The sequence below is a fragment of the Lygodium microphyllum genome, chromosome 1 (assembly GCF_053477565.2).
Source record: "Lygodium microphyllum isolate KBCC chromosome 1, Lygodium_microphyllum_v1.1.10, whole genome shotgun sequence".
Classification (NCBI taxonomy): domain Eukaryota; kingdom Viridiplantae; phylum Streptophyta; class Polypodiopsida; order Schizaeales; family Lygodiaceae; genus Lygodium; species Lygodium microphyllum.
Genome location: NC_141135.1, coordinates 123,541,871 through 123,569,705, shown reverse-complemented (window position 1 = coordinate 123,569,705; position 27,835 = coordinate 123,541,871). Strand labels below are relative to the sequence as shown.

General features: G+C 41.6%; 1 pseudogene; it reads right to left on the bottom strand.

Moving 5' to 3' along the window:
- LOC148041635 (uncharacterized) overlaps positions 1 to 17,546 on the bottom strand; it is a 39,491-nt pseudogene extending 21,945 nt beyond the window's left edge.
- Positions 17,547 to 27,835: the final 10,289 nt, after the last annotated feature.

Below are 27,835 nucleotides of genomic sequence, written 5' to 3'. Positions count from 1 at the left end.
TCGTTGTTTTCTCACTCATTCTCCTCTCTCCCTCCCTTTCTCTCTCTCTTTTTGTGTGTTTTTGTTATCTTTCATTTTTTTTTCTCTCTCTCTCTCTCGTTCTCTCTTCCTTTTGCTTTGTTCTCTCTCTCATTTTCTCTCTTTATCCCTCAATGCATCTCATTTTCAAGAAAAACAAATTTACAAAAAGCAGAAAGGAGAACAAACCAAGAGGAGGCAATGTACATGGCAAAGGATCGAGGATGGTTTCCTTGTCTCCTCTTTGTTACGTCCCCTCTTTCTCTTTGATGCACTTCTCCCTCTTCTTTGCATTAGCGGTGGCGATGGCGATGAGAAGCTCTCCTTCTCTCTCTTTCTCTCTTCCTCTCCCTCTCCCTCCCAAAGCCATGATCTCTTTCACTCTCTCTTTTTCTCTCTCTCAAACTATTTGTGGAAAAATGCCGTGCTCAAGTTTTCACCACTTTCTTTATCTCAGAGTGGTGTCACTATTGGCATCGCTATTTTGCATTGAAAACAAGTGTCGCTATACCCCCATTCCCTTATAGTGTTTAAAAATTTATAAGGAGATCTGGGATTTTTCTTAATAACAAAAATATCATATTGGAAGCCCAAAATATTCAATCAAATAGAAAATATAAGTGATCGATCAATTCTTATGAAGGCATCTAGTTGATCTCAAGTATTTCAATGTATAGCTATTGTTTTTCATATTATTCATGGATATGCAAATACCCTTTAAGGAGGAGATTCCTCAATGAGTCCAATACAAATTTATTGGGAAGGGCTTTGATCATGTTAAGTTGGGTTTAGTGCAAGTTGCTCCACTTTTTTCCTTGGTTAGCAACTCATTAGAAAGTTGTTTTCTTGAAGAAAGAGAGTGTGGGCTTACAACATCAAACAAGATCATGCACTTAGTTGGTAAAAAAGACAATGTAAACTTGCATAAACATTAAATGAGGATCCTTATGAGAGAAACCACAATATACTTTATAGAGTGGCATACATATTTCTAACCACCCCTATGCTATAGTAAGAAGTGATTACAATGGAACAAAGAAACCAATAAGATGCTAGAACATGAATGCTCAAGTCTAGCATATAGATAAAATGTTCCTTGAAGAAAACACAAAGAAAAATCATCAAGTCTAAAGCATGGGATAAGAAAACAATGTAACGTGTCCACTAGAATCATCCCGGACACGTCTTAGCAGTCCATCGGGAGGAATGTCTAGAAAGCTCCGCCCGGCACTCCCATGGAATGTTACGGGACTTGCGATCTAGGTCTTCCCGCGTCTGCCACGTAGCGGAAGTATCCTGGCCGTCCCCACTTAGGATCGACCTGAATTTGGGTTTTCCTGTTTGGTTGTTAGCTAGCAACAACTAGCGTCAGACCCGAGCGAACTACTTTACACAGAAACGCCAGGTCCGAAGCGGATTCATGCTGCACTTGGCTCAAGGAGAATGGGAAACGAGAGGGATGCAAGGCTCGACCTCTCTGCCATAAGGCATAGTCCCATTCCGTTCCCCTAAAACAACGTGAATCGGGTAATCGGTAATTCCAAGTCATCGTTCTCGTTACTTGTTTCGGTGATGTTGAACATCCTTCTGTTCGTCAAAGACTTTGAGAAAAGTTCCTGGCTAACTGGGACCACCCATCCATAGGACAGACCCATGGTCCATCCTCCGCACTTTCCTCGGTTTGTTTTAGTTATGTAATTACCTACCACATTAGTTTGACATATACAAACAGCTTCTTTGATTAACCCTGTTATGCACTGGTTCCTTCACGTAATCTTATCACAGGACATAAAGAAAACAATGCCAAACAACTCCTTTATTATCATTTTATCCTTTTATCTTTGAAATACAAGGAGTTCCCGCCCGTAGGCGTATTCATAATCCGCCCGAAGGCTATCCAGTAATCCACCAGGGATCACTAATCCAAGTTTCCACCCGTAGACTAGTATGCGGGCCTCGAGATCCAATCCCGAGTCACGTTAGCCTCTTGTGCAGGGCCCGGAAGGCAAGGGATTTACGGCCAGAGCCCCCCCTGGCACCCAAGCATCCTCCTACTCCAAGTAGAACTCAACGGAGAGACCTCTCACGGCGGGTTCGGTCCACGTTCCCGGTGCGGCTAACAACCCCCTTGGTTAGGGTCAGGCAGGTAGTCGGGGGTAACTGAAGCTGCCTCTCCCTTCAGGCTTCAACCTGAAGTATTTAGATATATTTTCGTCCTTTAGTTCATTGAGCAAACAATGCAAACAGTGCTTTCCAAACTGTTACAAGCACAATCAATTTCCAATGGTCGTTTAGCTAGCAAACTGTTAAGGAGTGACTCCTTTTCTCCGAATGCAACCCGCATTCGATCCGGAATCAATTGCAACTTGGCAAGATTCCTATCATTCTTGGGTTAGGGTCATACCCTACCAATACTTTAGGTCTTGTTGTGGTAGATTCCAGCGACCATGTCGCTTTAGTTTATTGTCTGGTCATTTGCTTCAAGGCAACTACCTAACTTTCCTTTTCCTTGGCAATTATTCCCCAAGAAAAGTGAGTAACAGGATGATTACTCATCCTCTTGTAAGTTAAATTCTTTCAATAACTTGCCAACCCCATTTCGAGAGATGACAAAACTCTCTTGTGGACAAATCTCAAGTCTATACGGTGTTGCAACCTTTTTGCACATGTGTTGCATCATTCCACGGGATCATTCCACCCATTGAATGGCGTCCTCCAGCCACGGAATTACCTCTAACTGAGTAGCAGGGTTTAGGGTATCCTCCAACCCATTCCTAATTATGTTGTCCCATGGTCCTAGAAATTTGCAACTCCGTCGGAGTTTCATCATTCGAACGAATGATCCTTAGGATAAAACCTTAGATCATTTTATGCATGAACATCCAATTGATTCGACATTTCGTGAACGTGTGTAAGATCTTTGGGTTTGCGGTTTTAGACTTGGCAACAAGTGTAAAACTAGGTCGAAATCCTATTGCACTTGGCACTTGGGATACCTATCATATCGACTGAGCCATGCCCATATGAATCCTTTGTGTTTTAGGTTACTTAGACAACTCAATATACTTGTATTGCGACAAGGATGAACCTTCTAAAGGTAATAAACTAAATCTAATGGAGAACAATAGTTACAACTACACCAATACGCGTAAACATGCGATTTATTGCTTCTACGCATCACATGGTTCACGATAACTTTATCTTTCCTTGGTGTAGTAAAAATGCATGATAATCTGGATACTAACTTTTCCTAAGACCTATTAATCATGCCTACAACCTTGTAGTCTATACTTTCGAATCTTATGCTTTGACGAACCATGCAACTTTTCCTAAATGCGGCTTCTGATGAATGACGTCTTCGCATGATGACTATGCAATACGCAACATTCTCCTAGCTATAATGTAGTTAACGAAGTTTATACCAAGCTAAAGCTAGTGTAAACTCATTCCATTTTACAAGTCCATAGATCATTTTCGTGCCCCTCTATTCCTTTTCGAATAACGTCTTATGGGTGTTAACTTTCCCTCATGAATCATTACAAGGAAGATCTATCTAAAAATGGGACATGCCATTAATCTTTCCATGCCTAGTAAAAAGGTGTACCTCAATAATTTCAACCTTGTAATGAGGCAAGAGTTGTCCTAGGCTCGTCGCTTTTGAATGCACAAAAGGAAACTTACTAATAAGGTCCTGCAAATGCATAGACACCTTATGCTCTTTTCATTAACTCCATTGAACGTACCAATGATCAATTGTCATATCTTAAGCTATCTCTAATAAATGTTCAAAATAGCCAATTCATTTTCCAATTGCATTTAACTTGACTAGTTGAATTCGAACATGCATGAGTGCTTCCTAATTCGTGAAGTTATCGTAAATAATTCCAATACTTTTGTGTGGAATCCAAATAGATAAAACCTGGACTTGCGGACTCCGGGAAATATCCACGTATGCTCGGGGTGAACCTCCCGCATCGCACCTTGTGATCTTTCTAGAGGCCATCGCGAATTCGATCTCCAGTTAGCCTTTGTGGATTTCAACTTTTTGCCTTGGCTTGCAGTTTTTATGACCTTGGTCCGTCTCCCTTGTATGCGCAATTTCCTTTGAGATATGGCTTCCTTGACCGAAGTTCCGACTTGCGGAATTTGACTTGGGAAGGCCTTAGGGTTCTTATGAGGTCCTTTGGACAATGGAGGTTTGAGAACTTTAATCCACCTTGAAATTCCGGGTTTAGGAAGGATTTTGTGGGCCTTACGATGATGTTCGCGGAAAAGGGCTCTTGCGAATGGGCCTTGCAAGAATGGAGACTTTAGAGTTCTTCTTCTCCTTCCCTAAAATCCAAGGACCGGCCTTGTAAGTGATTAGTGGGAGGGGCCTTTATGGGCTTCCTCTCTTATTTTTCAAAATCCCGACCCATGGATGACTGGTGGGAAGGGGTTTTGTAGCCTCCTCTTCCTCAAAGTCCCGGGATGGACTTATTGGGTGATTGGTGAGAAGGCTCGTAGCTTTCTTCCCTTCAAAGTCTCGGGGGGGGGGGGGGGGGGGGGAGGGGGGGGTATGAATGGGCTTTATGGGGATCTCGTGGAAAAGGGGGCTTAAGAAGCCCCCTTAGAAGCTTCTTGAAGAAGCTTCTAAGAAGCTTCTGGTTGACTGCAGCAACGTCGAGGAGTGGGGGAGGGGTCGTGATCCAGGCGGGGCGGCAGACTATGGCGATCTGGCGGCACGGCGGCTGCAGCACATCCAGCACGGCGTCCTCCTCTAGCACGGCGACGACGACGACGACCTCTCTCTTCACAGCGACCTCCTTCCAGCACGGGCCTCCTCAGCACCCCCCTTCACCCCCTAGCTAGGGGGTGTTTATATAGGCATGGGGGGGTGGGGAAGAGGGCCTCCACACACGTGGAGGACTCCCCCTCATGCAGTCCGACTTTACTCCACCTTGGCCATCCCCCCTCCACACTCCCTCTCTCCCAGCCATGCATCGGCTGGGGGAAGGGATAATAATTAAAAAAATTTGCCTTGAATTTATCCCATTTGCCCTTCTCAAGCGGTTGTTTCCTCGCGGCTTTTTCGGTCTTCAACCCCGGCCTTTAATTCTCGACGTGGAGGCCTCATTTTTGAGCGTGCATGGTGTGGATGAGGTTACCAATAATTACGAAGTAGCGAATACCCTTGCACACGGTTTACACGGCGTGCGGTAAGTTAATATTTACGATACGCGGTACGCGGAAATATTACAAACAACTACCTACATGCTCAAGTTTGTAATATTTCAAATATTCTTCATAGATTTTTTCTTTCTTTCTCGGTGGCGGGTCGTGCTGGAGGGGAGGGAGGATTTAGTAAGGACAACAAGATCCTCGTTGGAGCTTGCGTATCTGCAATGTCATGCAGGGCGACACGAGGGGAGGGAGGAATACCTTCCCTCTCCATATAAAAACCTCCCAACCAAGGGGGACTGGGGGAGGCGAGGAGAAAGAAGGACGATGCTGCCCAGAGGCGGACGAGGAGGGAACTTGCGCTGAGACTGTCGCCACATACAACCGTCGATCGAATTTACAGCACTGCATGCTATCGCTATCGCGGCTTAAAATGCCCCCCCCCCCCACTCCCCTGCCACGTGAAGCATAGAAGCTTCTTAGAAGAACCTTCTTAAGGGGGGGCTAATTAAGCCCCCTTTCACCCCCTTGTGTTGCCCTTCAATTTTCCCCCTCCCAGTTTAAATCCTTTTTAAGGGCCTCCTTAGCCCCCTTTTCCCCTGGTTCAAATCCACCTTAAACCCCCCCTGTATTTAACCTATAAACCCCTTGTGTTGCCCTTCAATTTTTCCCCTCCTGGTTTAAATCCTTTTTAAGGCCCTCCTTAGCCCCCTTTTCCCCTAGTTCAAATCCACATTAAACCCCCCCTGTATTTAACCTATAAACCCCTTGTGTTACCCTTCATATTTCCCCCCATGCTATAAGCCCCCTTTCACCCTTCACCTTTCCCCTTGGCTTGGAACTTACCCCCCCCCCCCCCCCCTACCCCCCCCATGTTAAAAATCATTAAGCCATTTCCTTAGGCCTTAAAGGCCCTTTTCCTCCTCGGATGTAATCCCCTATAAGCCCCTTTTATTTGGGCTTCAAAACTATTCACCCTTTTTTTTCCCCCATTGTGTTGCCTTTCATCTTTCCCCCCCTGGGTTTTAAAACCCCTAAAGTCCTTTTCACTCCCGTGTCCAAAGTTTTCCCAAGGCCTCTTCTTACACCTTCTGGAACCACACCCACACACCCTTTTTCCTGTGTATATACCCTATAGGGCCTTTTCTTTAGGCTTTGTAAACCATTTACCCCAAAAGAAACTAAGACATTAAAGGTCTTATTATCCCTCCTCGTGGCTAGATCCTTAACTATTCCTTGCCTTTCCAAAATACCCTTGGGACTTGATTTTTTCCCTACTCAAAAAGGAGAAGAAAAGTATTGACATGCAAGGGAGCGATGGTGGAATTCCGAAAAGGAGTGTAAAGCTGCTTCCACGTTCGAAGGACTACAACTGCGATGCCGCCTAAGAAAGTCCAAGGAGCAGCTGCGGGAGGGTCATCTTCCGGTATCCATGTGGATATCTCACCCCAAACCCAGGTTTTTCCTTCTTAATTTTATATCGATTTTAATTCAATCATGCAAGATGAATTGTTGGGATAATATATATTTTATCCTAGTTATTTATGACGAAGGAATTTAGTTTAATTGAACATGCAAAATAAATAAAGTATAAAAATAGTTTTGCTTCAAATAGCATTATGCATTGAAACGAATTATGAGCAAGATTATTTACCCACTAAAGTAGTATACTTCGGTTAAGTCTAGAAGGTATAAAATTGTATCTTGCACTATTAATCCGTATTTCTTTTTAAAACAAAACATCATGGAAAGTGCAAATCATGAAAGGATTCTTGCGATGCTTACTCTAAGAAGTTATCATTGCTAACTGCATAACTTATCAAGGGAAAGATTGCTTATTTAGCATGAGTTTGTTCACAAAGAAAATGAAAGATTAGTTGAATTTAACCTAACCCCAAATCGATGAGGTATATGATTGAAAAGTCAATTGACACATAAATAACAAATCCTACGAAAGTAATCTTGAAATTTCCTTCTAGAGTTAACCAAATTAAAAATGCTGTGAAATATTCATTGGGAATGAATTAAAATCCAAGAAACCTTTATAATTTAAATACTTGTCCATATTCCCTGATTATGGGGTCAGTAAATTGTAAATGTAAAAGATATTAGGGTTCATCCTTGAGTTTCTTAAAAGAAAATAATAAAGCTAGGAAACCCTAGGTCTGATAAACGTCAGCTTAAAAAAATTGAAATGGATTGTTTTGTAACTCCATTATCGCATAGTACGATGCAGGACTTGCGCGACAAGTACAGAGTCATATGGTCTTGTGATTGATTCACAAGAAGAAAGGCATTTCCTTACGCAAGTTATCTTGCAAGAGGATGTATACTTTGATATCCTTCTAAGTAAGGAAGGTTAAAAACCGGAAACTGAAGTATCCAATGAACTTTAGGGTTTGACTTAGTTGGATTAATAGGGTATGCCCCAACCCAGAATATAAGGGATCTTGCCAAGTTGCAAGACACCCCAGATCGAGTGGGTGCTGGATGCATTGGAAAGGAAAGATTCCTTTCTTAACAGTTTGCCAACAACAACAAAAGCGATCAATGGAAATGTTTGTGCTTGCTAGATATTTTAGAGCACTGTTTGACTTGTTTGACCAATGAATTACAAAATAAATAAGTATCTATACTTTACGTTGAAGGCCTGAAGGGAGTGGCAGCTTCAGTTACCCTCGACTAGGTGTTGACCGTGCCGGGAACGTGGACTGAACCCGCTGCGAGAGGTCTCTCTGTTGAGCGCTACTTGGAGCAGGAGGACGCTTGGGTGCGAGGGGGGGCTCTGGTCGTAAATCCCTCGCCTTTCCGGTCCTGCACAAGAGGCTAACGTGACTCGGGATTGGATCTCGAGGCCCACATGCTAGTCTACGGGCGGAAACTTGGCATAGTGATCCCTGTGGATTGCTGGATAGCCTTCGGGCGGATTATGGACAAGCCTACGGGCAGAACTCCTTGTATTTCAAAGATAAATATGATGATATGTTAATAAAGAACTTGTCTGATATTGTTTTTCTATGTCATGTGATAAGATTATGTGAAGGAACCAATGCTTAACAGATTAATTAAAGAAGCTGATTATCACATGTCCAATTAATGTGTTAGATAATTACATAACTAAAACAAACCGAGGAAAGTGCGGAGGATGGGCCATGGGTCCGTCCTACGGTTGGGTGGTCCCGGTTGACCAGAAACTTTTCTCAAATCTCGAGGACAGCAGGATGATCGTCAAAGGACACGAACAACAAAACCGTTGACCTAGACTATGCCTTATGACTGAGAGGTTGAGCTTTGCATCCTTCTCGTTTCCCATTCTCCTTGAACCAAGTGCAGCGTGAATCTGCTTTAGACCTGGCGTTTCTACGTAAAGTAGTTCGCATGGGTCCGATGCTAGTTGTTGTTAGGAAATGACCAATCAGGAAAACCCTAATTATTGTCGTTCCTAAGTGGGAACGTCTAGAATACTTCCGCTACTTGGCAGACGCGGAAAGCCCTAGATCGCAAATCATGTAACATTCCATAGGAGTGCCAGGCGGAGATTTCTAGACATCCTTTCCGATGGACTGTTAAGACGTGTCCTCGATGATACTAGTAGACACATTACAAAGTCTTTCATATAGATAAGACATGCCTAGAATACTCTTCAAGTATGAAGCATGGGATCCATACTAGATTTAAACATGCGTCCTGCAATTAAAGGAACTTTTACTAAGAACCAAACCTTGCACCACCATAGAAGTTGAAAAACTAATGTCCAACATCCCCAATATTAGGGCCTAAAGACTTATAAACTTTGAATGGTTCTATCAAGCAAGTAAGAGATCTTGCACATGAAGGTATTTTCTTTCAAAGAGACTCAAGTAATGACAAAAAATGCACATATCTAATACTCTATCTATTAATATACCTTCTTTGCTTAATGATGATTTATTTGTAGTATAATGAAGATACATTAATTGTAATATTTACACTCGAAATATTAAGTCGACCTTAAACCCCGCACACCTCATGTGATAAGGCACCCGAAAGTAATCTCCCACATTATAAAACATTGGCAGTTAAATGCTTACCCTGCGCACGCGCGTTAGTTAACCCCAACCGTGTTGTGCAACTAAGACCGAGGCTAAAACCCGCAAGCCACACACGAACACCCTTCATGGGGAAAAAGGGGTTAATGGATAACTTTAGTGCAAATTTTTTTAATAAACCCCTCCCCCTCAGTCGATGCATGGTAGGGGAGAGGAGTATGAGAAGGAGTGGAGTAAAGAGAAGGAGAGAGGAGCATGGAGGGGAGCATGCCACTAGCCACGTGTGCGGCTATCTCCCCCCCCTTCCAACTCTATGAACCCCCCCTCCCCTTGAAGCTTGAGATGAGGGAGATAAATTGTGTGCCACTGCTACTGTGAGCTTCCGCCTTGCCATGCTACCACCAGCCATAAACGCCATCACCAGGTCACCTGCTGTTGCCACCACGCTGGCTGTTGCCACCACCTCACCATCACCATCATCAAAATCGTCACCATTGTCCTCTCCATCCTCTCCTCCCCAATCATTTCCACCCCACTCCACATCATGTTTCTAAGACAAAAGTATAGAAGCTTCTAAAGTTAGGCTTCCATAAGCCTTGTGCACACGACCTTCCTTGGATTTTTATAACCACACCTTGTAAGGATAATTTCTGCGCAAGGGAGGGAGTAGGCGGGTCTTGAGACTGATTTCATAAAGGCTAGAGGAAGTTCGTAGATTTGATAAAGGCAAGGGCGAGTCGCGGAGTCAAGAGTCTACGTCATTGATGGCCCCCAAACAAAAGACGCAAGGTGCACACGCGGGAGCCTCCAACCCAAGTTTACACATGGACATCGCTGCGAGTCCTCATACCCAGGTCCTTAGAAGTTTAATTCCGCATAAGAGGAATGCATTGGGCACGTTTAATTTTGAAGGGGAAGTTACGAATGCAAATTACTCATTCGTCTTACGAGTTTTAGTTGCATGTTGATCTTTGCTTGCATTTCCAAAGTGACAATCCTAAACGCATATTGCATAGGTTTAAATGATGAAAATTTATTTAAATGCATCCTTGCCTTCCTCGCAAGAAAGAATAAGCGCATAATGCATTTAGACAATGATTTCCTAGATATGATTCGTAGGAAATAATCGTTAACATCCGTTAGAATATTATCCAAAGAATTGCATTGCATGAAAATGGAAACCATGAACTTAGTTGTTGCATGTGAGGATACTTGCATTTTTAAGTCTGGTTAAGTTCCGTTGAATGGACTAAGTCAACAATAGTCTTATGAAATTCGTCATGTATGAACTTCTTTATGAAAGTTGTTTTAGAAAAAGATGAATTTCATATCAAATCATGAATTCAATGCATCGGACAAAGGGTTGTAGTGATGCCAAGAGGCATATTTCACGGTGGATTGCGTGAGGTTTTACGGTGGATTCCGTAAACTTTGATGATCCGAGCTCATACACAAAGTGGATTCTTTGTGTGAGAAGTTGATGGGGAAGCCTGTCCCTTTCAGGCGTTTCATTAATTTAGTGTGTACATGGGTGATTCCATAGCGGGTGATTCCACAAAATGCATATTAAATTAATAAATGTTTATGATTTTTGAGTGCGCACTCGTAATAAATTAAGGTTAGGATTTATTTCTAACCAGTTGATTTATTTATGTAGCTAAAGACTGCTAGGTATTCACTTTTGTCGGTTTAATTGTATTATTTTACTAACGATTATGAATGCTTCAATTGATGTGTAGAGATGGCAGCAATGGTGGAGGAAAGCATTGGAGCAGAGCGAGTATTCGTTTTATGGATTATATTCTGATAGGCGCCACGCCTATATTTTGTTATGCCTATTTATTGAGGCATCGATTATTTATTATTATTTTGTATGCGCATGGACGCACCGTTATGTTATTTCTATTTGGACATTGTATTGGGCGTGCCAGACTCTTTGGGCACCGTCCATTAGCTTTATTCCTATTTTTTGTGTAAAAGCAAACTCAAAAGCTAAAAGCTTGCTATTTTGTAATTTGGGCTATTATTTGAGTATGAAGATGAAATATACATAAAATACATGCTTTGTGGAGCACTCACACAAGGCATGGGGGGAGATTGCACCCAATTGGTCTCTTGGTCTTGTCGTTCATGCTTTTTTTTACCTTGTAACTTGTGCAAAAAGTAGAGCTCATTGTTCTTGGGGACCTTCCGGCATTCATTACGCGAGCATACATCGTTCGATCTGTACACCAGTGGTATCAAAGCGAAGCTGAGATCAAGAGCTTCCAATCGCTACCCATCTCGTGCGAAGGTGGAGCTCCTGGAATGATCGGGCTCTAGGGTCAATCTCGTCGTGAATCGTCGATACAGGTAGACTTCTGGCGATCAAGAACCCCTGTTTCTGTCATTGGATCGCGAAGGACCGGGCTACAGAGACGGAGGACCACTCCTACATCCTCATATACAAGTCGTCAAAAACCAGTGAGAAATCCTCCATAGCCAATAAACTTAAAAGCTTTTCTTTTTAATAAGCTTAATATTAAAGCTTATAAGCTTTAAGAAGCTTAAAAGCTTCGAATCATCCCGTGAGGTATTGAAACACCTTCGATTTTTTTGCCGTCGCTGAAAAAAAACGGCCCCCCCACGTTTTGCACCGTTTTCTGTCCGAGAAGCCTCAAACTTAATCAATTAAGCTTAGTCACATAAAGCTCTTCAATCCTGCAAGTCACAACTAACTCCAGGTCACACCCAAACAGTCAAGTTCAGCAAGTATCTTCAAGTCAAATTTTGCAAGTCAGTTAAATTGACTAAGTTGTGCAAGTCTACAACTCTGTAAGTCACATAAGTTTGCAACTCTGCAAGTCAGACAAGTTAACTGGAGTCAGAACTGACTTGTGCGCAAAACTCATAGAAGGCTGTTCCTACGCAGAAACTCCGAACTGCAAAGTTGTTCATTGAAAGGTACTCTACCCATACGCAGGTTTGCTGAAGCATTTTCAGCATATGAAGAAGGATAAAATGCAGATTTTTCGAAGATTGTGAAAGCTATACCCAAAAACACATAAGCCTTGTATTCTCGAACTTGAGCTACGCTCATCCCGCTAACTTGATTTTGAGTGAGAAAGGTCTTTTGAGTTTTGCAGAATGACGGAACCACATATGGATGATCTTATGGCTGAAGGTGACTTACCTGAACCTACGATGGAGCAAAAGCTGGACTTAATCATGATGCAATTGGAAGAAGAACGAAGGGCTAGGCAAGCATTGCAAGTTCAAGTGGAAAATTTACAAAGAGCATCTATCGACAAAGAAGAACCTCAAGCTGAAGATCTTATTCGACGTACCATCGACATAACTCTTGAAGCCCAAACCATTCGCAAGGAATCAAAGATAAGTAAAAGAAGTTTCAAAATCCGTACTTTCAATGGCATATGAGAAGGAAAAATTGTTCTAGCATTCATTAGTCAGTTTGACGACTATTTCCATGAGGAAACCTATGCAGAAAAAGATAAAATCAAGTGTGTCACTAATCATTTAGTAGACAGAGCATCTCTTTGGTGGACCATAGTACACAAGAGCATAGATTGTCCTGATCCTTGGGAGAATTTCAAGAACAAGTTCATGTAGAATTTCCTTCCACCACAATTTCGTGAGAAAGCTATTAAGCAATGGGATCTTCTTCAGCAAGGGATCGTGAGCCTATTCCTTAGTATACAGAGCATTTTTGGAATGCATTACTCCAGCTATGCATGCTTGAAGATGTACCTGAACTGACACACAAGTGCAAGTATATGTCTGGACTCCTTGGGCATTACTACGCTGAAGTTAACATGTTCAAGCCTGCTACTCTTGAAGACGCCATTTCACTAGCTCACGACACTGAAGATAAGCTACGAGGTAGAGAAAGACGTCCACAGCAATTCCAAGCCAATGGTAATTATGAATCTAAACAATTCAATTCCAATTTTAGAAGATTTAATCCAGGTTGTTTCTCTTCATCATCTTTCCGCAAAAATTGGGCAAAACCACCTGCATTACTATCCAATGTCAATCAAAATCCTAAGCCTATTCCACAGCCAAATCCTAATGTCCTTAGACTTCCCGCCATTGCAAACAATGTAACCAAAGCCAAGCCAATAGTATGCTATAAATGCCACCAGCCTGGACATCTAGCAGCAAATTGTCATTCAAAGAAGCCACCTGCCCATATCAACTACCTTGGAGCAATGGACGAAGACAAACATGAAGATATGCCTGATTTCATAGAAGATGAGGATGACACTACTACACCTTCGGATACTTTACCAGGTATGCCTACTCCACATTCTTTATTGACTATGAAATGTTTGGTGCATGGAAAGAAAAAGATTATTTTGCATGATGACGGTAGTACTCATGATTTTATTTCAGCAAAATTAGTAAAGGAATTGAAGTTACAGACTGTACCTACGCATTACCGCATCAAAGCTGCATTCTTAGGCACTAGATATAATGGTACACAGGAAGTGCATGACTTAGAGATTCAAATTGGTCAATACACTGAAAGAAGAAATTTCCTAGTTGTTCCACTACAGTCAAATGACATTATTTTAGGTATGCCTTGGCATCACCAGCATAACCCAGATATAGACTATTCCACACACTCAATGAATATTAATCTTCAAGGAAAATCTATTACATTATATGGTATGCATGCATCTAATGTTTTTCCACTGCTTTCGCATACTCAAGCTAAACGTGCATTACGCAAGAGTAGTAAATCCTATCTCATTTGGGTGAATGAATTGCAAGTAAAAGAAAGTCATATGCATCCTAGGCATAAATAATTTCTTGCACATTTTAAGGACTGTTTTGCAGAAGACCTACACCTTGTTTACCTCCTTCACGTCTAGAAGACCATAAGATAGATTTGATCCCTGGCACACAATCACCTTACAAAGCACCATATAGGCATAACCAAATAGAGAAAAAAGAAATTCAGAGTCAAGTTGAGGAATTACTAAATAGAGGATTGATTCGACCTAGCAGTTCTCCATTCGGTGCACCTGTTCTGTTAGTTAAGAAAAAGAATAATACCTATCGTATGTGCATTGACTATCGAGATTTAAATAAAATCACTGTAAAGAATATGTATCCTATTCCTAGAGTTGATGACCTTATGGACAAACTGCAAGGATCTGTTATATTTAGTAAAATAGACCTTAAGTGTGGTTATCATCAGGTGAGACTAGATAAGTCTGACATATTCAAGACTGCATTTAGGACACAGTTTGGTCATTACAAATTTTTAGTGATGCCATTTGGATTGACTAATGCACTTGCTACGTTTAGTAGAATGATGAACCATATATTTTTGAAATATCAGTATTGTGTAATTGTCTTCTTTCATGATATTTTGGTGTTTAGTCAAAATGAGAAAGAACATTATGAGCATTTGTCATTGGTTTTCCAGTTATTGAAAGAAAATCAACTGTATCCAAATCCTGAAAAGAGTGAATTCTTTAAAACAAAAATTGAGTATTTAGGTCATATTGTATCATCTGATGGAATTAAAGTTGATCCTAAGAAAATAGATGCAATATTGAATTGGCCTGTACCTAAAAACGTGCATGAGTTACTCTCATTCCTTGGTCTAGCTAGTTTCTATAGGAAGTTTGTACGTAATTTTTCATTACTTGCTTTACCATTAACCAAACTTCTAAAGAAAGGTATTGTCTATCATTGATCCGAAAATCAATAGAAATCCTTTGACTTATTGAAACATGCATTAACCCATGCCCCTATTCTACAGTTGCCTGATTTTAATAGACCATTCTTTTTAGTAGTGACCGATGCTAGTGGATCAGGAATAGGAGCTATACTTATGCAAGAAAATCATCCTATAGCCTATTCTAGTTGTAAGCTGAAACCCTCTGAACTGAAATATTCCACATATGACAAAGAACTATTAGCAGTTGTACAAGCATTAAGACAGTGGAAACACTACTTAATGGGTTCAGAATTTAGGATTAAGACCGATCAGTAAAGTATTAGACATTTACTTAGCCAACCCCAAATCTCTGACCGTCATATCAAATGGGCCTCCTTTATTCAAAGTTTTCATCCTATCATTCAATACCAACCCATAAAAGAAAATGTAATGGCTGATGCATTGAGTAGAAGACCTGCCATTCATAATATTTATGTTATATCTTTTGATTCTTTGATTGCTATGAAAGATACTTATCATCAGGATATTACTTTTCATGCTGATTGGAATAAATTAGTTCAAAATAATTTGATTCCTATTGATTCATTGTCATATAATGATGGATTTATGTTTTATGAAAAGACATTGTGTTTTACAATTCCATTCCGATCTTTTTTTTAAAATGAAATTCATTGTCCCCCATATCAAAGTCATAGAGGTATCATATGTACCTTACGTACATTAACTGAAGATTTTTATTGGCCGCATATGGACACTGATGTATCTAGCTTTGTTTCTGAATGTTTGATTTGTCAAAGAGTTAATAGACATCATGGTAAATAGTATGGATTACTTATGCCTTTGTCTATTCCATCTAAACCTTGGGAACAAATTTCTATGGATTTCATTACTGGTTTACCTAATACTAAATCTAACCATGATATGATTTGGACAGTTGTAGATAGATTTAGTAAACAAGCATATTTCATTCCATGTAAGAAAACTTTAACAGCATCACATGCAGCACAATTGTTTTTGAAAATTGTTTTTACTAACCATGGATTGCCAAAAGTTATTATTTCAGATCGTGACTCTAGATTTTGTAACAACTTTTGGATTACTCTGTTTGCTAACCTAGGCACAAAGATTGATTTTTCATCTGCATTTCATCCAGAAACTAATGGACAAACAGAAGCCACTAACAGCACAATTCTTGATCTTTTACGTGCATATACTATCTCTAAACCACAAACATGGGAAACACATTTGCATTTATTACAGTTTGCATATAACAATACACCACACACATCTACAAAGAAAGCACCGTTTGAAGTGATTTATGGATATAGATTATCTACACCTGTTGCATCTTTGTCAAATAGAATTCAAAGTGCTGATGATATTGCTAGTATGCATAATACTATTTTTGATGAGGTTAAAGATATGATTGCTAAAGCCCAGCAATCATATACCAAACAAGCCAACAAGAAAAGATAAGCAATAAATTTCAAAGTTGATGACTATGTTTGGTTGAGAATAGAAAAATGTAGACTACAAAGTGTAGATAGACATCCAGTTGTCAAATTAGCCCCCTAGATTCTATGGACCATTTAGGATCATTCATAAAATTAATGACAATGCATTCAAGCTAGAATTACCACCTCATTGGAAAATTCACAACACATTTCACATTAGTTTATTGAGACCATTTAGAGGCCAATTACCTGTACACCCTGTTTATAAAAATCCACCTTTATTAGAGGAAGAGACTGAAATACTTGAACCTGAAGCTATCATATACACTGACTTTATGACCACTAGAACTGGCCGAAGATATTCTAGATATCTAGTTAACTGTAATATTTCCGCGTACCGCGTACCGTAAATATTAACTTACCGCACGCCGTGTAAACCGTGTGCAAGGGTATTCCCTACTTCGTAATTATTGGTAACCTCATCCACACCATGCACGCTAAAAAATGAGGCCTCCACGTCGAGAATTAAAGGCCGGGGTTGAAGACCGAAAAAGCCGCGAGGAAACAACCGCTTGAGAAGGGCAAATGGGATAAATTCAAGGCAAATTTTTTTAATTATTATCCCTTCCCCCAGTCGATGCATGGCTGGGAGAGAGGGAGTGTGGAGGGGGGATGGCCAAGGTGGAGTAAAGTCGGACTGCATGAGGGGGAGTCCTCCACGTGTGTGGAGGCCCTCTTCCCCACCCCCCCCCATGCCTATATAAACACCCCCTAGCTAGGGGGTGAAGGGGGGTGCTGAGGAGGCCCGTGCTGGAAGGAGGTCGCTGTGAAGAGAGAGGTCGCCGTCGCCGTCGCCGTGCTGGAGGAGGACGCCGTGCTGGATGTGCTGCAGCCGCCGTGCCGCCAGATCGCCATAGTCCGCCGCCCCGCCTGGATCACGACCCCTCCCCCACTCCTCGACGTTGCTGCAGTCAACCAGAAGCTTCTTAGAAGCTTCTTCAAGAAGCTTCTAAGGGGGCTTCTTAAGCCCCCTTTTCCACGAGATCCCCATAAAGCCCATTCATACCCCCCCCCCCCCCCCCCGAGACTTTGAAGGGAAGAAAGCTACGAGCCTTCTCACCAATCACCCAATAAGTCCATCCCGGGACTTTGAGGAAGAGGAGGCTACAAAACCCCTTCCCACCAGTCATCCATGGGTCGGGATTTTGAAAAATAAGAGAGGAAGCCCATAAAGGCCCCTCCCACTAATCACTTACAAGGCCGGTCCTTGGATTTTAGGGAAGGAGAAGAAGAACTCTAAAGTCTCCATTCTTGCAAGGCCCATTCGCAAGAGCCCTTTTCCACGAACATCATCGTAAGGCCCACAAAATCCTTCCTAAACCCGGAATTTCAAGGTGGATTAAAGTTCTCAAACCTCCATTGTCCAAAGGACCTCATAAGAACCCTAAGGCCTTCCCAAGTCAAATTCCGCAAGTCGGAACTTCGGTCAAGGAAGCCATATCTCAAAGGAAATTGCGCATACAAGGGAGACGGACCAAGGTCATAAAAACTGCAAGCCAAGGCAAAAAGTTGAAATCCACAAAGGCTAACTGGAGATCGAATTCGCGATGGCCTCTAGAAAGATCACAAGGTGCGATGCGGGAGGTTCACCCCGAGCATACGTGGATATTTCCCGGAGTCCGCAAGTCCAGGTTTTATCTATTTGGATTCCACACAAAAGTATTGGAATTATTTACGATAACTTCACGAATTAGGAAGCACTCATGCATGTTCGAATTCAACTAGTCAAGTTAAATGCAATTGGAAAATGAATTGGCTATTTGGAACATTTATTAGAGATAGCTTAAGATATGACAATTGATCATTGGTACGTTCAATGGAGTTAATGAAAAGAGCATAAGGTGTCTATGCATTTGCAGGACCTTATTAGTAAGTTTCCTTTTGTGCATTCAAAAGCGACGAGCCTAGGACAACTGTTGCCTCATTACAAGGTTGAAATTATTGAGGTACACCTTTTTACTAGGCATGGAAAGATTAATGGCATGTCCCATTTTTAGATAGATCTTCCTTGTAATGATTCATGAGGGAAAGTTAACACCCATAAGATGTTATTCGAAAAGGAATAGAGGGGCACGAAAATGATCTATGGACTTGTAAAATGGAATGAGTTAACACTAGCTTTAGCTTGGTATAAACTTCGTTAACTACATTATAGCTAGGAGAATGTTGCGGATTGCATAGTCATCATGCGAAGACGTCATTCATCAGAAGCCGCATTTAGGAAAAGTTGCATGGTTCGTCAAAGCATAAGATTCGAAAGTATAGACTATAAGGTTGTAGGCATGATTAATAGGTCTTAGGAAAAGTTAGTATCCAGATTATCATGCATTTTTACTACACCAAGGAAAGATAAAGTTATCGTGAACCATGTGATGCGTAGAAGCAATAAATCGCGTGTTTACGCGTATTGGTGTAGTTGTAACTATTGTTCTCCATTAGATTTAGTTTATTACCTTTAGAAGGTTCATCCTTGTCGCAATACAAGTATATTGAGTTGTCTAAGTAACCTAAAACACAAAGGATTCATATGGGCATGGCTCAGTCGATATGATAGGTATCCCAAGTGCCAAGTGCAATAGGATTTCGACCTAGTTTTACACTTGTTGCCAAGTCTAAAACCGCAAACCCAAAGATCTTACACACGTTCACGAAATGTCGAATCAATTGGATGTTCATGCATAAAATGATCTAAGGTTTTATCCTAAGGATCATTCGTTCGAATGATGAAACTCCGACGGAGTTGCAAATTTCTAGGACCATGGGACAACATAATTAGGAATGGGTTGGAGGATACCCTAAACCCTGCTACTCAGCTAGAGGTAATTCCGTGGCTGGAGGACGCCATTCAATGGGTGGAATGATCCCGTGGAATGATGCAACACATGTGCAAAAAGGTTGCAACACCGTATAGACTTGAGATTTGTCCACAAGAGAGTTTTGTCATCTCTCGAAATGGGGTTGGCAAGTTATTGAAATAATTTAACTTACAAGAGGATGAGTAATCATCCTGTTACTCACTTTTCTTGGGGAATAATTGCCAAGGAAAAGGAAAGTTAGGTAGTTGCCTTGAAGCAAATGACCAGACAATAAACTAAAGCGACATGGTCGCTGGAATCTACCACAACAAGACCTAAAGTATTGGTAGGGTATGACCCTAACCCAAGAATGATAGGAATCTTGCCAAGTTGCAATTGATTCCGGATCGAATGCGGGTTGCATTCGGAGAAAAGGAGTCACTCCTTAACAATTTGCCAGCTAAACGACCATTGGAAATTGATTGTGCTTGTAACAGTTTGGAAAGCACTGTTTGCATTGTTTGCTCAATGAACTAAAGGACGAAAATATATCTAAATACTTCAGGTTGAAGCCTGAAGGGAGAGGCAGCTTTACTTATCCCCGACTGCCTGCCTGACCCTAACCAAGGGGGTTGTTAGCCGCGCCGGGAACGTGGACCGAACCCGCCGCGAGAGGTCTCTCCGTTGAGTTCTACTTGGAGCAGGAGGACGCTTGGGTGCCAGGGGGGGCTCTGGCCGTAAATCCCTCGCCTTCCGGGCCCTTCACAAGAGGCTAACGTGACTCGGGATTGGATCTCGAGGCCCGCATACTAGTCTACGGGCGGAAACTTGGATTAGTGATCCCTGGTGGATTACTGGATAGCCTTCGGGCGGATTATGAATACGCCTACGGGCGGGAACTCCTTGTATTTCAAAGATAAAAGGATAAAATGATAATAAAGGAGTTGTTTGGCATTGTTTTCTTTATGTCCTGTGATAAGATTACGTGAAGGAACCAGTGCATAACAGGGTTAATCAAAGAAGCTGTTTGTATATGTCAAACTAATGTGGTAGGTAATTACATAACTAAAACAAACCGAGGAAAGTGCGGAGGATGGACCATGGGTCCGTCCTATGGATGGGTGGTCCCAGTTAGCCGGGAACTTTTCTCAAAGTCTTCGACGAACAGAAGGATGTTCAACATCACCGAAACAAGTAACGAGAACGATGACTTGGAATTACCGATTACCCGATTCACGTTGTTTTAGGGGAACGGAATGGGACTATGCCTTATGGCAGAGAGGTCGAGCCTTGCATCCCTCTCGTTTCCCATTCTCCTTGAGCCAAGTGCAGCATGAATCCGCTTCGGACCTAGCGTTTCTGCGTAAAGTAGTTCGCTCGGGTCTGACGCTAGTTGTTGCTAGCTAACGACCAAACAGGAAAACCCAAATTCAGGTCGATCCTAAGTGGGGACGGCCAGGATACTTCCGCTACGTGGCAGACGCGGGAAGACCTAGATCGCAAGTCCCGTAACATTCCATGGGAGTGCCGGGCGGAGCTTTCTAGACATTCCTCCCGATGGACTGCTAAGACGTGTCCGGGATGATTCTAGTGGACACGTTACATTAACAACCATCCTATAGAGGAAGCACAATGGATGCACGCTAGAGACTTAAATGCTTTTCCCACTCTGTTAGCTCCACATTGAGCTAATAGCAATTGAGGTCAATTGCTATCCCACCCCGAGGGTATGATGCTAAGAGACATATTTCACGGTGGATTCCGTGAGGTTTTACGGTGGATTCCGTAAACTTTGATGATTGGGGCTCATACACAAAGTGGATTCTTTGTGCGAGAAGTTGATGGGGATGCCTGTCCTTTTCAGGCGTTTCATTAATGTAGTGTGTACATGGGTGATTCCATAGCGGGTGATTCCGCAAAATGCATATTAAATTAATAAACGTTTATGAGTTTTGAGTGCGCACTCATAATAAATTAAGGTTAGGATTTATTTCTAACCAGTTGATTTATTTATGTAGCTGAAGAGAGACTGCTAGGTATTCACTTTTGTCGGTTTAATTGTATTATTTTACTAACGATTGTGAATGCTTCAGTTGATGTGTAGAGATAGCAGCAGTGGTGGAGGAAAGCATTGGAGGATAGCGAGTATTCGATTTATGGATTATATTCTGATTGGCGCCACGCCTATATTTTGTTATGCCTATTTATTGAGGCATCGATTATTTATTATTATTTTGTATGCGCATGGGCGCACGGTTATGTTATTTCTATTTGGACATTGTATTGGGCGTGCCAGACTCTTTGGGCACTGTCCATTAGCTTTATTCCTTATTTTTGTGTGAAAGCAAACTCAAAAGCTAAAATCTTGCTATTTTGTAAATTGGGCTATTATTTGAGCATGAAGATGAAATATACATAAAATACATGCTTTGTGGAGCGCTCACACAAGGCATGGGGGGAGATTGCACCCAATTGGTCTCTTGCTCTTGTCGTTCATGCTTTTTTTTACCTTGTAACTTGTGCAAAAAGTAGAGTTCATTGTTCTTGGGGACTTTCCGGCATTCACTACGCGAGCATACAGCGTCCGATCTGCATTGCAAATAGTAGAGTTCATTGTTCTTAGGGACCTTCCGGCATTCACTAGGTCCCCAAGAACAATGAACTCTACTTTTGGCACAAGTTACAAGGTAAAAAAAAAGCATGAATGACAAGAGCAAGAGACCAATTGGGTGCAATCTCCCCCCATGCCTTGTGTGAGTGCTCCACAAAACATGTATTTTATGTATATTTCATCTTCATGCTCAAATAATAGCCCAAATTACAAAATAGCAAGCTTTTAGCCTTTTGAGTTTGCTTTTACATAAAAAATAGGAATAAAGCTAATGGACGGTGCCCAAAGAGTCTGGCACGCCCAATACAATTTTCAAATAGAAATAACATAACCGTGCGCCCATGCACATACAAAATAATAATAAATAATCGATGCCTCAATAAATAGGTATAACAAAACATAGGCATGGCTCCTATCAAAATATAATCCATAAATCGAATACTCGCTATCCTCCAATGCTTTCCTCCGCCACTGCTGCTATCTCTACACATCAACTGAAGCATTTACAATCGTTAGTAAAATAATACAATTAAACCGACAAAAGTGAATACCTAGCCGTCTTCAGCTACATAAATAAATCAACTGGTTAGAAATAAATCCTAACCCTAATTTATTATGAGTGCGTACTCAAAACTCATAAACATTTATTAATTTAATATGCATTTTACGGAATCACCCGCTATGGAATCACCCATGTACACACTAAATTAATGAAACGCCCGAAAAGGACAGGCATCCCCATCAACTTCTCGCACAAAGAATCCACTTTGTGTGTGAGCCCTGATCATCAAAGTTTACGGAATCCATCGTAAAACCTCACGGAATCCACTGTGAAATATGCCTCCTGGCATCATATAGATATAATCCTTGTTGAAACTCAACCTAGGTTTTTATATGAGTTAGATGTGAATTGTCTATCATTATAGACTAGGTAAGAAAGAGAAATAGTCATTGCAAACCTTATAGTTGCATAGAAGTAAAAGTCTATGATTTTCATAATTGTATGGAATGTTGTATCTTGAATTTATTTATTTGCATTTCTTAGGAAAAGTATTTGCATCTCTTCTAAGCAAAGATCACTCTTGTCGTAAGACAATTAGATCGTTTAGGTGGATCACTTGTAATGGCATAACCCTCAAGGGATTCGTAAAAGCATAACTAGTTGGTACGATGAACACCTCAAAGTGCTAGGTAGGGTTTAGGTATGTTAAAAATTCAGCCTAGTATCGCACTTGGGACGCCAAGTCAAGACTTTCGATCCCAAGTTCCTACCACATTCACGGAATGCTAGGGTTAGTTAGATGCCCATACAATAACGATCTAGGGTTTTTACCCTAGGGTAAATTGGCCTAATACTAGACTTTTGATTGAGTTTAGAAACCCTAGGGCCAAACTTTTTCGGCCTAGTATGGTTAGGGTAGGGTTGGGTCAAAAGACATCCCAAGCCCTACACCTTGACCAAAGGAATTCTCAGCTAACGAGTACCGTTTGATGGGAGAACTAATCCCGTAAGTCAAATGCGACCCCTATGCAACAAGTTGTAACATCACATGGTTTTGTGTTAAATCACAAAATAGATGTGCCACTCCTTAGAACGAGGTTGGAAAGTCCTAAGTTCAAGTCAAACTATCTTAAGGATGAGTAGTCATCCGCTACATCACGCTTCTGTGAGGCTGAGTTTCCAAGACAAGGTAACTATGAATTGCCTAGCAAGCAATTGACAAATCAAGTTATGGAAACAAGGTTGCCCGGGATTTACTATCTTAGTTTAAGAAACCTAAGGTGTTAGTTACTTTGGGTTAATAGGGTATAAACCCTAACCCAAGGATAAAAGGGTACAAAAACAATGAGACCCTTGGGATCTTGCCAAGTCGCAGTTGATCTCGGATCAAATGGTGGATGCATTTGGAGAAAAGGATTCACACCTTAGCAATTGGCCAAATAAACGACCATTGGATTGATTGTGTTTGTACAGTTTAGGAGCATTGTTTGTATTGCTTTGCTCAAAGAACCAAAGATGGAAAAATAATTAATGCTTCAGGTTGAAGTCTTGGAGGGAGAGGCAACATCAGTTACCCTGGACTGTCTGCCTGACCCTATCTAAGGGGGTTGATAGCCACGTTGGGTAAGTGGACCGAACCCGCCATGAGAGGTCTCTCCGGAGGTGCTACTTAGAGCAAGAGGATGCTTGGGTGCCAGGGGGGCTTTGGCTGTAAATCCCTTGCCTCCGAGTCCTGCACAAGAGGCCGATGTGACTCGGGATTGGATCTCAAGGCCCACATACTAGTCTACAAGCAAAAACTTGGATTAGTAATCCCTAAGGATTGTTGGATTGCCTTCGGGTGGATTATGGATTAGCCTTCAGGCTGGATTATTATGATGTATTCCAAAGATTGATAAATAAGATCAATTGTTGAAAAGAAACTTTCTTGACATTGTTTTTCTATGTCAGTGCTTAAGTTATGTGAAGGAACCGGTGAATAATTGGCTAAATAAGGAAGCTGTTTTTGCATGTCAAACTAAATGTGGTAGGTAATTAGATAACTAAAGCAACCGTGAGGAAAGTGTGGTGGATGCGGCCATGGATCCCCGCCCATCCTACAAATGGGTGGTCTCGGTTGGCTGGGAAATTTTCTCAAAGAAGTTGACATCAAGGTAATGATGACTTAGAATCTAGGATTAGTAATCCCTGAGGATTATGGATTGCCTTCAGATGGATTATGGATTGCCTTCGGGCGGATTATGGATTGCCTTTGGGAAGATTATGGATTACCCTACGGGCTGGATTATATGATGTATTCCAAAGATAAATAAGATCAATTGTTGTAAAAGAACTTGTTTGACATTGTTTTTCTATGTAAGTGCTAAGATTATGTGAAGGAACCGGTGACTAATTGGCTAATTAAGGAAGCTGTTTTTTGCATGTCCAACTAAATATAGTAGAAGGAAATGGACATCAAGGAACGTTGACCTAGAGTTTAGGTTACTAGAATCCCAATATATGCTGTTTTAGGAGAATGGAATGGAACTATGCCTTACGGGCAGAGAGGTCGAGCTTTGCATCCCTGTCGTTTTCCATTCTCCTTGAACCAAGTGCAGCATGAATCCGCTTCGACCCTGACGTTTTTGCGTAAAGTAGTTCACCTCAGGTTCGACACTAGTTACCATTCTAGGAATTTGACCACTAGGAAAACCCTGATTCAAGTCAGTTCTAAGTGGGAATGGTCGGAATGCTTCGGCTTCATGGCAGACTCGGGAAGACCTAGATCACAAACCCCGTGACATTTCGTGGGAGTGCCAGGTGATGCTTTCTGGACTCTCTTCCCCATGGGCTGCTAAGACGTGTCCTATGAGTGAACAGGTGGACACATTATAGTTGGTATCAGAGCGAACCAACGAGAAACTAATTTACAAGAAAACTTAATAAGGAGAAGTAGAGAAAATGTTGCTGTTAAGAACATTTCCTTACTTACTTATCAATGCGGACTTGTAGAGGCATGAAGCATGGAATAGATTCTTGGTGTTCCAGGTTATGTTTGTGACCTCGATGCGTGCTTCGGATTATCGACGGACGCTTGATATGATGAATATCCTAGACCGCATCTACAATCCTTCACCCCTGTACATGGAACGGAGATGGGTGGGTGATTCAGGAATTTATTACATAGTTGCCCATAGACTTGCGTACCTTCGAACAAACTTGAAGAGAATCAAGTGGATGGAGGACCTAAAGATCGTGAAGTTGTTCATCTTTGTTGAGGCTTACACAAACGCAACCCTACATGTCAGCGGTCGAAAGGTCAAGCAGAATAAGTATGTGTACAAGGAAGTGACTTGAGTAATCCCTGCCAACAAAATCAAGGTGTTGGGACGTTATGAGAAGAATGGGTATCAAAGGAAAGGGTACCCTAATCTTCATATGACCTATCGATTCCTGAAAATCCATGATCCCAACCCATAATATACTTAGTTCTCGTAGCTGAATGTAACACAATCTTATTCTCCCTGAATTAATATATCGGCTTGTTCCATTTATCCCAAAAATAATTGTACTCAAAAGGGCTATGCCCATATGAATGAAATAAGCTTTTTTTAATCAATGATTGTCTTGACTGTGAGTATTGATAAGAAGTTAAGTGATTAGGTCACTTGGCTAAAAATGAAATGTAATGAGAGAAAACGCTTAGCAAGTTTTTAATGTAAAGAATTTCATGCCCAGGCACAACCTCAACTGCAAATTCCTAGTAGGACCCCTACACCAAGTACGGCCATGATTCAGGAGAAGAAGTTTCTTCTCAAGCAAATCAAGCCACCACAATTCCATGGTAAGGGGAGGACCGTCCAAACCAATGCCAAGATCTGGATCAAATCCATGGAGGATTATTTTGAAGCAGTCGGTACTACACCCGCTAACCAAGCAATGCTCTCCAATCTAAAGCTTACCGGAGAAGCAAGGCTTTGGTGGAAGCAATGGTGCAGAGACCAAGGGATCTCTGAAGGGTCAGTTACTTGGGAGAAGCTTAAAAGAGCTATGTGAGGAAGATATCTACCACTTGCCTGCCATACGTAGAAGATGAACGAGTTCTATGAGCTGAAATAGCTTGGACTGTCTCTTGATGCATACTACTCAAACTTCGTCTCTCTTTTCAAGTATGTGCTACAAATGGATATGATACAACATGTGTGAAAGTTTTGTGGTGGATTAAACCCACCCGTAAACACCCGCCTCGAATCAATGCGCCCCACAAACCTTCAAGATGCGCTCATTTGAGTTGCACCCATAATACAAGAGGTGCAGACGAGGCCAAGAAATAACAAGACTTGGTCTTACAAAAATCAGAACAAGGGAGTGTATAAGTCTCAGGCTAAGAGAATGCAAGGCCAAAATCAGGGACAAAGGAAGAAAGCTAGGATCAACAATGTCAATAATTTTGTTCAAATTCAAGGTAATGGCCACAATCTCCGTTGCTTCCATTACAACGAGCCTGGTCATTTCAAAAGGCAATGTCCCAAGCTTAACGGAGGACAACGTCAAGGAACATCCCAGGGAACAATCCTTGGCCAAGGAGCCGCCACTCGGGCCAGAGGGAGGACCGCCAGTGTTGCCGACAAGAAGTTTGGTGATAAACAAGACCCGACCATGGAAGGCCACTTTGAGAGGGCAACAGTCCATGCCGCTCTTCACAAGAAAGGCCTGAATCGCTAGTTCTTGGTAATTCAGACTCCATCGTATTATCAAGGTAAAGGCTTCAGAACCTTGATTGATTATGGCAACACACATTCCTTTATTTCACCAGCTTGTGCATGAAGATTAGGAATAGCCACAAAAGATGCACCCACCTTGCTTGTGGAATTAGCAAATGGTCATGAGGTCACTTGTACTAGGAAAACTGCTAAGGTGGAATTCCTACTCGGAGGAAAGTCGACTTCGGTCAGATTCAGGGTTATGAACCTAGGTATCCACGAGTGTTTGCTCGGAATGGATTGGCTTAAACCTGATGATGCCCACATCCACTGTGGAAAGGGTCAAGTTTCCTTTCAAAATTCAGAAGGAGAATTGGTCACAACTCAAGGAGAGGATCGGAAGCCAAAAATTAAACTGGCCAAAGCATCTCGGATAATAAAAGGAGTTAGAAAGGGACTACCTATCTATTTGATTAAGCTAAATAAGCTAGATCAAAATCAGGAGTATAGTGAAGAACCTTCATGGCTAAAGGAGTACGCATACGTATTTCATGAAGAGTTGACAGAACTTCCTCCTTAAAGGTAAGTTGATCATGAGATCAAGCTAGTGCCAGGAGCTGCACCAATCGCAAAGAGACCATATAGGATGTCCATCCCAGAAGCGATTGAGTTGAAGGAGCAACTCAAGCAACTCTTAGAACAAGGTTACATCCATCCTAGTAGTTCTCCATGGGGAGCTCCAGTACTGTTCCAGAAGAAGAAGGATGGAACGCTTCGATTATGTATTGACTACAGAGGGTTGAATCAATCAACCATTAAGAACAAATATCCCA